Genomic DNA, 10348 nt, shown 5'->3' with positions numbered 1-10348 from the left:
GAAGAGGGGGCAGAAGCGCTGCTGAGGCAGTGCTGTTGTATGCAATTCTCAGAAAGGAAACTAATAAAAGTCTATAGAGGACTTTCTGCTCCCCTGGCTGTCCTCTCCCTGCTGACCTCAGGAATAGAGATTGGCAACTCAGTTCTCTCTCTGGTCATAGCATCACTTTTCTCTGCCTCTACCTAAGGGTCCCAAGACAGACTTCAGTGTAAAAGTTTTTAAATAAAATTGGTTTTCTGTTGAGGTTATTACAAACTGGCAGCCTGTGATACTAAACAATTCAGTCTTAACTGCACTCTCCTTCCACCTTTAGATGTGTCTCACTCTCCTGGCATCCTGGTAAGCATGGTTTAACCTCATCTGTAAATACTCCCTGGGTAGGTGATGAACCTAATTGTCAGTTAGGGGGTTTCACTTAGGGCAGCAAGGCCATGCCCCTGCTCACAAGGACATGAGTCACTGTAAAAAGTAGATTAGGATGTTTGGCATCACGGTGGGGTTCTGTTGGTTCTTGTTTGGTAGAGACCTCTGATGCTTCCTAGCACCCCTCAGTGTGCAGCACGGTGCCCCAACAAGCAATTATCTGGGTCCAAATTTCAGCATGGCTGAGGTACAATACCATGGCTATGAAGCTATAAAGCTTCTTCAGCTCCTGATTAGACATTCCTGTTGGTGAGACCCTATGGGTGTAGGGTCTGTATTCCCAGGAAAGAATAATCTCACAGAAAACGTCTTGTTACTCTGGGTGTCATAATCTCTCCACGCACACTTTCACTAGGATGCCCAGTACTTAGCTGTGAATGTTGTACTACAAATGTGTCTCATTCATCCTCCCCCCCCATCTCCTCTCTTTCCACCCTCCTCATCCTACTCCTCACAACACTAACCCCTCTCTACCATCATCCCCCTCATCCACTTCCTCCTACCCTCCTCTTCCAACACCTTCTCTGCTACTTCCTTGGCTTTAATCAGCATAAATCTATTTATTCACATTTAATTTTGAGCATTTTCATATGTGAGTACTTTATTGTTCTCAATTGTGTTGTGGATCTACTTCATTCTACTATTGCTGATCTGATAATTCTGCACTCACTGCTGCTGTCTCTCTCCTTTATTACAGCTCAGTGTATAGTAATGATAGCCAGGCTGCAGTATGATCATGTAGTAGCCAGGAGAACATGGGCCTTAGAGGACTGTGCATAAACAGTCAGTGCTGTAGGGAGGACTCTGGGTATAATGGCAGCTCATGTCAGTAGCCTGAGAGTAAGTTGTGTCCTGAGCAGAACTGTGACATCTTTGCCCGTGTAGAATACACAGAGCTGAGTCCTCCATTCGTTTCCATGTTCCAGGAGATATAATGATATTAAAAGTTCAGCTGGTGCTTCCAATATGGCCACTCACTGGCAGTCTGGAAGACCTTATGTGAAGGGCAAAATTTGATACATTTATTATTGAGTGTATAGATATTTCCTCTGGCTCCAGATCAAACCAGTTTGCTCATCACACCCTTGAATGTCAAGAGCCTGGAAGACTAACTGATCATAGAGAACTGAGCTCCTGGAGAAACTGCCTTGCAGTCTCCTCCCACGACAAGTCAAAGTGGGATCTACAACTCACCAGTATATATTCACTTATAGGAACATCCCACATGCAAATTCATAGCAGTGCTACCAGAAGCCAAGCACCTGCTCAAGTTCAGAGCCTTCTATCCCCTGGAGAACATTCTGTGGAGGCACTGAATTCCTGAAGAACATGACACACTTGTGGGTCTTCACTTTTCTGCAGATGGTTCCCAGCTGTGCGTTCCATAGGACTGAAGAGGACAACCTGGATCCCCTCTTTCTGAGCTTCTGACTCACTGCTGTTCTTTGTCCTCAGGTGTCCTGTCCCAGGTGCAGCTGAAGGAATCAGGGCCTGCTCTGCTGAAGCCCTCCCAGCCACTGTCCCTCACCTGTGCTGTCACTGGTTACTCCATTAGCAGTGGTTACTGGTGGAGCTGGATTCGTCAGCGGCCAGGGAAAGGGCTGGAGTAGATGGGGGATATTTATAGTGATGGAGATACCAACTACAACCCATCCCTCAAGAGCTGAATAACTATAACAGTAGAGACAGCAAAGAACCAGTTTTCCCTGAGGCTGAGCTCTGTGACCACTGAGGACGGGGTTGTGTATTACTGTGCAAAAGACACAGTGATGGGACATCAGTGGGAGTCCAGACAAAAACCTTCCCTCAGAGCACAGTGGTGCCCTTAGTCTTTCAACCTAGGTCTCAGCCCAGAAACATAGGCAGAACCACCCACTTCCTGTGGCCAAGGAGTGTTTTCGTCTGGGAGTCCAGACAAAAACCTTCCCTCAGAGCACAGTGGTGCCCTTAGTCTTTCAACCTAGGTCTCAGCCCAGAAACATAGAAAGAACCACCCACTTCCTGTAGCCGAGGAGTGTTTTCCAGCAACATTTCAGCTGTTCCCTAGAGACCATACTTCCTTTGCTTTGTGGCTTTAACGTTGTGTCACACGACAGGAAAGACAGTAAAGGCTGTGTTTATTTGTATCCCAACCGTATCCCCCTCCCTCATCCCCTCAAAATCCTACCCTCTCTTCCACTTCTCCACCCATGCCCCTACCCCAGTCCACTGATAGGGCAGGTCCTCCTCCCCTTCCATCTGATCCAATCTATCAGGTCTAATCAGGAGTGGTCACATTGCTTTCCTCTGTGGCCTGGTAAAGCTGCACCCCCCTCAGTGGGAACTGATTGAAGAGCAGGTCACTGAGTTTATGTCAGAGACATTCCTTGTTTCCTTTACTAGGGAAAGCACTTGGACACTGAGCTGCCATTGCCTACATCTGCGCAGGAGTTCTAGCTTATCTCCATGTATAATCCTTGGTTGGAGTATCAGTCTCAGAAAAGATCCCTGTGCCCTTGTGGAGCTCCTGTGCCCTACAGGTTTTTCTATCTCCCTCTTTTCCTTAAGGTTTCCTACCCTCTGCCCAAAGTTACACTTTGAGTCTCAGTGTCTTCTGATATACCCTGGTGGGTAGAATCTTTCAGAGGTGTTCTGTGGAAGGCTCCAGTCCTGTTCATTGTCTTTTCATACTTCTGATATCTATCCTGTTCAGCTTTTTAAAAACATTTTAAATATTTTTATTTATTACACTTTATTCACTCTGTATCCCAGATGTAGCCTCCTCTCTCATTCCCATCCAATCCCTCACTCCCATCCTCATCTCTTCTGATGCCCCTCTCCAAGTCCACTGATAGGGGAGGTCCTACTCCCACTCCCTCTGACACTAGGCTATCAAGTCTCATCAGGAGTGGCTTCATTGTCTTCCTCTGTGGACTGATAATGCTGTTCCCTCCTCAGTGAGAGGTGAACAAAGAGCCAGCCACTGAGTTCATGTCAGGGACAGTCCCTGTTCCCCTTACTAGGGACACTTGATGACTCAACTGCCATGGGCAACATCTGTGCAGAAGTTCTAGGTTATTTCCATGCATAGTCCTGGGTTAAAGTATCAGTCACAGAAAAGACCCCTGGACCCAGAATTTCAGGTTCAGTTCCTTGCCTTGTGGAGCTCCTGCCCCCTCCTGCCCTTTCTATATTCCCCTTCTTTCATAAGATTCCCTGCACTCTGCCCAAACTGTGGTTATGAGTCTCAGCCTCTGCTTTGATATCCTGCAGAGTAGATTCTTTCACAGTCTCTCTGTGTAGGCTCCTGTCCTGTTCCCTGTTTTCTCCCTCTTCCGATGTCCATCCTGTTTGTCTATCCTTTCTGAATGAAGATTGATCATCTTACCAAGGTTCCTCCTTCTTGACTAGCTTCTTTATATGTAGAGATCCTATATTATATGTCTAATGTCCACTTATAAGTGAATATATACCATGTGTGTCTTTCTGCTTCTGAGATACCTCACTCAGGATGATGTTTTCTAGTTTCTACTATTTACATGCAAATTTCATGTCTTTCTTTTTTTTAATTGCTGAGTAGTATTCCATTGTATAAATATACTACTTTTTTTGTATCAATTCCTCAATTGAGGGTCATCTTGTTGTTTCCAGCTGCTGGCTCATTGGCACAGGAGACAACTATCTGAACAGAACACCAACAGCACAGACTCTAAGATCAACAATCAATAAATGGGGCCTCATGAAACTAAAAAGATTCTGTTAAGCAAAGGACAGTGTTGTCTGAACAAAACAACACCTACAGATTGTGAAAGTTCTTCCCCAATCATATGTATGACAGAGGACTAATATCCAGAATATATAAGGAACACAGGAATTTAAACAGCAACAGCTCAAATTATTCAATTAAAAATGGAGTACAAACTAAACACAGAATTTTCAATATAGGAATAATATAGTATAATAACATAGTATACATCTGTGATAAATTAGTGTCTGACATGACTATGAGTTAAATAACTAGAAATTAACTTGCATTACCTAATACCCTAAACATTTTGTTACAGCAGTTTAAAAGTATTGGACGTAACCTTGAATTTGTATCACTATACTAAAATTTAACAATGTATGAAAAATAGACTTATTTTTGCATCAATATACAAAATCCTACACTAGAGTTAAGAATAAGCTTCTTTGAGAATAACGAATAAGGCATTAACCACCTCTTATTGCAGAAATGACTCTGCTGAGGTCACCATTTTCAAATGCTATGGAAGGTTCTCTGACTTGGTGCGGCTTCTCCCTCATGAGATTCTCCTGACAGGCTCAGGGGTAGTCTGATTAGGACAGTGTGTTTGAGATTAGGGGGACCACAAAGGTGTGGACCACCCCCAGTGACCCATACACCCTAGCAGACCACTGTTCTTTCGGATTCCTGAGGACTCTGCATAACAGGCCCAGATCTGAGCCATTTGCACTTTCACTTGATTCCGTTACTCCATTCTTCAACATTATGTTTCCCATTACGCTTTGTTCATCTAGAAAAACTTCTGATTTTTGTTTTAAACACAGGCTTGAGACACTTACCTTAAACGCAGATCATGCCAAGGCTGTAACTCTGGGGGTATTTAGGGAAAATCGTTGGCAAATGTTCACCCAGCATTTCCCTGATTGCTTAGTGGTCTCATGTCAGGGACTCTTGAAACATGAAATAAGACATAGTTAATCAAGGCATCAGTGTGCAAATCAAAATATTCTGCGGGTGAGGAACTCACCATGTTCTGTTACACCATCTGGTGCCATGTGGAGGAGACTGAGAGATGGGCCCCCTGCTGAGCAGTGAGCTCTAGGGCTCAGTGCCCAGGTCTCCATGAGCCAGGATGTCCCTCTTCCTGATTACTACCTGTCTGCACTGAATCTTGCTTCAGGAATGTCCTGCCCTGGGTGGCTCTCTATCTAGAGCCCACCACATTCTCCTAGCAACGGAGAAAGCAATTTTTTGTTTCCATCCATCATTTCATTATCAGTAGAAAACAGGCATTTTCATTTAACAAAGCTTTGTGTGAGGACAAATTTAGCTCACAAAATGTATGTTTAAAATTCACGCTCACCACAAGAAAATCTACAGAAACAATTTAGCTGGGCCAATAGGGCCTTACAGAAACTGAAATACCAACCAGAAATCATGCATGGGAATGCCCTAGGCCTCCTGCACATATGTAGCTTGGTCTTCATAGGACTCCTAACAATGAGAGCAGTGCATTCTCTGACTCTGTTGCCTGCCTTTGGGACCCTTTCCCCTAACTGGGATGCTTTGTCCAGCCTCATTAGGAGAAGATGTGACTTGTCTTACACAACTTGATATGTCAGGGTTGGTTGATATCCATGGAGGTCTCCCCTTCTCTCAGGAGAATGGGAAGAAGAGTGGATGAAGGGGAAGGGAAGGGGTGGGAGAAACAAGGAGAATAGGGAGGAGAAGCTGTGATAGGAATGGAAAGTCAATAAATAATTAATAGAAATTTACATTCTTTTGTCTTTTTATACTTATTTATTTTTTTAAATATTAGTTACACTTTATTAACTTTGTATCCCAGCTGTATCCTGCTCCCTCATTCCCTCCCAATCCCATTCTCTTTCCCTCATCTCCTCCCTGCCCCTTTCCAAGTCCACAGATAGGGGAGGACCTCCTTCCCTTTCATCTGACCCTATCTTATCAGGTATCTACAGGCCTGGATATAAAGTCCTTCTCTGTGGCCTATTAGGGCTGCTCCTCCCTCGGGGGTGGGGGTTGGTCAAAGAGCCAGCCATTGAGTTCATGTCAGAAATAGTCCTTGTTCCCCTTACTAGGGTGCACACTTGGATACTGAGCTACCATTGGCTACAGCCAAGCAGAGGTTCTAGGTTATATCCATACATGGTCCTTGGTTGGAGATACAGTCACATAAAAGACCCCTGTGCTCAGATATATTTAGTCCTTGTGGAGCTCCTGTCCACTCCAGTTCATACTAACTCCCCCTTCTTTCACATGATTCCCTGAACTCTGCCGAAGGTTTGATTATGAATCTCAGCATCTGCTTTTATAAGCTGCTAGGTAGAGTCTTTCAGAGGCCCTCTATGGTGGGCTCCTGTGCTGTTACTTGTTTTATTCATGACCATGTGAACAATGAAAACTTCATTCAGCTGTACACATCTAGTGTAATTAACCCCTTGCTCCACGTGGAAAGAGCAGCTGACGCCATTCTCAATAGGAAAACACTGGACCTGTGTGGCTCTGCTCTATGTGACCTGTCCTGCAGACAGTTCTGCTTCAGTCACACCAGTGGGAAAGCCATGGTGCTTAACGGTCTGTGGGTCAAGAGGGTCCCTGAACAACAGGCAGCACCCTTACTCCTGGAGAGATGTGTGGTAGTGTTCTCGTTTGTGGATATTTATATTAAATAGAGCTGCAGGATGAGAGCAAGTACCCTTTATAGAGAACACAGATATTACAAAATTGAGTACTGTCTGTGGTGATAAGAGCTAAAATCCTCTCACATGGTGACATGTACAAATAACATGTCAAGGAGTTCATGTGTGTGCTGCAAGGGAAAGGTTACCAGAACAATGGCACAGAACACACTGGGATATCTCTTATTATAGTTTCAAGAAATCTGTCTGTGACTGGAATTGTGAACATATCCATCCGTCCTTGCACTCTTTTTTCCTGATGATCCCTCTCATTCTAAATCAGTGCAATTCCTATCCTCATGTCGTTCTTATGTGCAGTAGTCAGTGTCTGTGTAATCATGGTTGGGGCGGCCTTGTCATATCCAAAGGCAGCACCTCACATAACTCATCTCCATATTCTGGCTCTTACAACCTCTCCTCCTCCTCATCACCTATGAGGTTCCTTAATCCTGAAGTTCTGTCGACGTTGCATTTAGTACTTAGTACTGCTGAGTAACCTATTCTCAGTGCATTGGCTGGTGGGGCATCTCTCCATGCAGTGTCGCCCTCTAGAGAGAAGAAGCTGCTGTGACATAAACTGGGATAAGCTGTGAATATAAAAGTAAATGCTTAGAAGGGAATTTAACAGATGTGCTTAACAGAATCTCAGCAGTACATACTAAACTAGGGCCTATGGCCTGCAGCCATGAGCTTTGGGCTAGGTTAACAGGACCAAACATTCAAGATAACAGGTTGCTAGACACAAACTGATTTTGGGGTAACCAAATACATTAAAAAACTGAATTTGAGTCATGAGACAGGAGGGAATACTTACCTGGAAGTATTCTTTTATTGAAAATAAATTTTTAAATAAGTTTATTCATGTACTCATTTTACATTCTGATCACAGTCCCTCCCTCCTCTCCTCCCGGTCCCACCCTCACACTCTCTCCCTGGCCCCATTCTCCTCAGAAAAGAGGAACATTTATCTATGCCGCTGAATATTATGAACCTGGAGGTGCAGGGATTTGTTACAGTGTAAGCCAGACACTGCAACTTCAGAGTAAACCCTGACAAGCCACCTGCAGGGGAGCCCAGCGCCAGCAGGGGGCGCAATGAGCTTGTGGCACTCTGCTGAATAAGGTGAAGTCTGACCTCAGCATAGCCAGACTGGGCTGTCAATCATGGTGGACTCCCTTTTCTCAGCGGGGTTCCTAGAGTCTCTCCTCATGCCCCGATCTGGATACCCCAGGTCTTGCCTCTACGAATGTGCGATATTTTTATTGAATTGTATTTTCACATACGTGTAATTCCTGTACATTGACGTATTACCACATTAGTTTTCACAGAACTCATTTATCAACTCAGTGTATGTACATGTGTGTTGAGGTAGGTCCTGAGATCGTGTTTTAATCTCTGGTCCCGTATTTACTCCTTCCCAATCTCAGTACCACGTCCTACTGTCTCGAGCCTTACAGAACATGCACCTAGCCTTATACAACATCAGCTCTTTTTGTCAATCTGTTTCTTGGTGGCCGCTTGTGTCCCGCAGAGTGTCTGCATTTGGATAAGGGTGAATCACAACCAGCAGAGAAACCTGTGGTAGTTGGTAATCTCAGGAGTTTGATTTAGTAAAAAGGCTCTTTGTCTCAGAGCATTAATACTGCGCATTCCTCTGTTAGACATCCCTCTGTGTGAAGATGAGTGTCATGTGCTTCAAATAGGTGCAAGCACGTGAGAAACGCACTGTGTCAGTCATCAGTACCCTAGGGCAATTCTCTGTTATAAATTAGGCACGTAGTCTTCTATTTTAAACATCACTCCAAATACCAGTGACCATAAACCACCATCCTGTCTCCTCCAACTGGAGAGCAGGGACTGAGCAGAAGGTGGGGGAATCTTCCACTTCAGACTCTGGAATGAATGGGATAATGTAGGTTACTGGGAATACATCTTCCGAGTGTCCATCAGAGCTTGGTTTCAGGCCTTGTCTGGCCCCTGCTGCAGACGTCGTTTTGAAGTGCCAGAAGCCTTTTACTACATGCGGGAGAGACTTCTACAGAGGGTCCTGAATGTTGGGGTAGTGCAACAGGAAGTCCCAGAGGCAGAGATGCTGCTGAATTTTTCTGTAAAATCTCATTATTCCTTCCCTCCTGTCCAGTAAAGACAAATAATTGTTTTTCCTCTGGTAGCTGGAACCACATATGAGAGAGAGAACATGAGACCTTTGTCTTCCTAGATCTGGGTGGCTTCCCTCAGCATAGCTTTTCCAGCTCCATCCACTTAGCTGTACGTTCTGTAATTCACAATTTTCCACTGAGTGAAATTCCATTGTCTACACGTCCCACATTTTCAGTACCTGTTTGTCTGTTGTTGGACATCTAGGTTGATTCCATTTTACCAGCTGTTGTGAATGAAGCAGAAATAAACATAGAAGTGCAAGTGTCTGTGTAATTAGACGTAGAATCACTTAGTATGTGCTTGGAAGTGAAACACCTGGGATTTATTCTGCTTCTCGTTTCCTGAAGTCTTCTCCAAACTGATTTACCACGTCACTACACTAGTTTACACACCCACCAACAGAGAATAAAGACTGCACTTTCTCCTTATCCACACCCACCTTTGTTATTTCCTGGATGTTTATTGTTTATTTCCTGGATTGTGGTTCTTTTAAGTGGAGTGAAATCTAAGGTTAAAGCCATTTTAATCTGCATTTTCTTCATAGCTAAATTTGGTTGCAGAGCATGGAGAATCTGACCTTGACCATAACAGGAAATTCTTCATGTTTGCTAGGTTTGCTAGTGCAAGAACTGTTAGTCAACCTGCAGGGAGAGCAAAGTCTTCACTGAACTTACACACACACACACACACACACACACACACACATAGAACTTGCAGCCTATAATCTCAGCCATCTAGGCCAGATGGACCCTGTAGACCTGATTGTTGTTTAATGACTAACTACTTTCTAATTGCATCTGTGGCCTGGTCCATAGGAAAGTCTTCATCCCAGGTAAACATGTTCATGGCTGGGTTAGTCAAAGGACCTTGGTAGACTCTAATTGTATTGCTAATGGTCATGTTGTCAAACTGCCTTATAAATATTTATGTTTATACAGTAGATTAGTGCTATTCTCAGCCGTGATCAGAGGCTTCTGTGTGCAGTGGATCATAACTGATGCAGACATCATGGCTGGTCAAGCACTGAGAATGATTGACCGAATAGTCAGACACATAGGATTTAATGATATCAACTTCTCCCTCACAAAAATCAAGAACCATCACAAAACAAGGAAAGAAAGAATGCAAGATACAGGGAATGGACTTGAATGACATAAGATTCTGTCTCCAGGGAGCGAACTGTTCCTCCTGCACAAGGCCCACGGAAATCAAACCCGTGAAAACTATATCAGGAGAGCCTGTGAAATGGCTGAGCCAGGTAAGATGTCTCCTGGAAAGCTTGACAATATCAGTTTAATTTCTGAGAGCCACATGTTGGAGGAAAATAACTGAGCTACAAAGG

The sequence above is a fragment of the Meriones unguiculatus genome, chromosome 7 (assembly GCF_030254825.1).
Source record: "Meriones unguiculatus strain TT.TT164.6M chromosome 7, Bangor_MerUng_6.1, whole genome shotgun sequence".
In the NCBI taxonomy this organism is placed as follows: domain Eukaryota; kingdom Metazoa; phylum Chordata; class Mammalia; order Rodentia; family Muridae; genus Meriones; species Meriones unguiculatus.
This window is presented reverse-complemented; position numbering follows the sequence as displayed.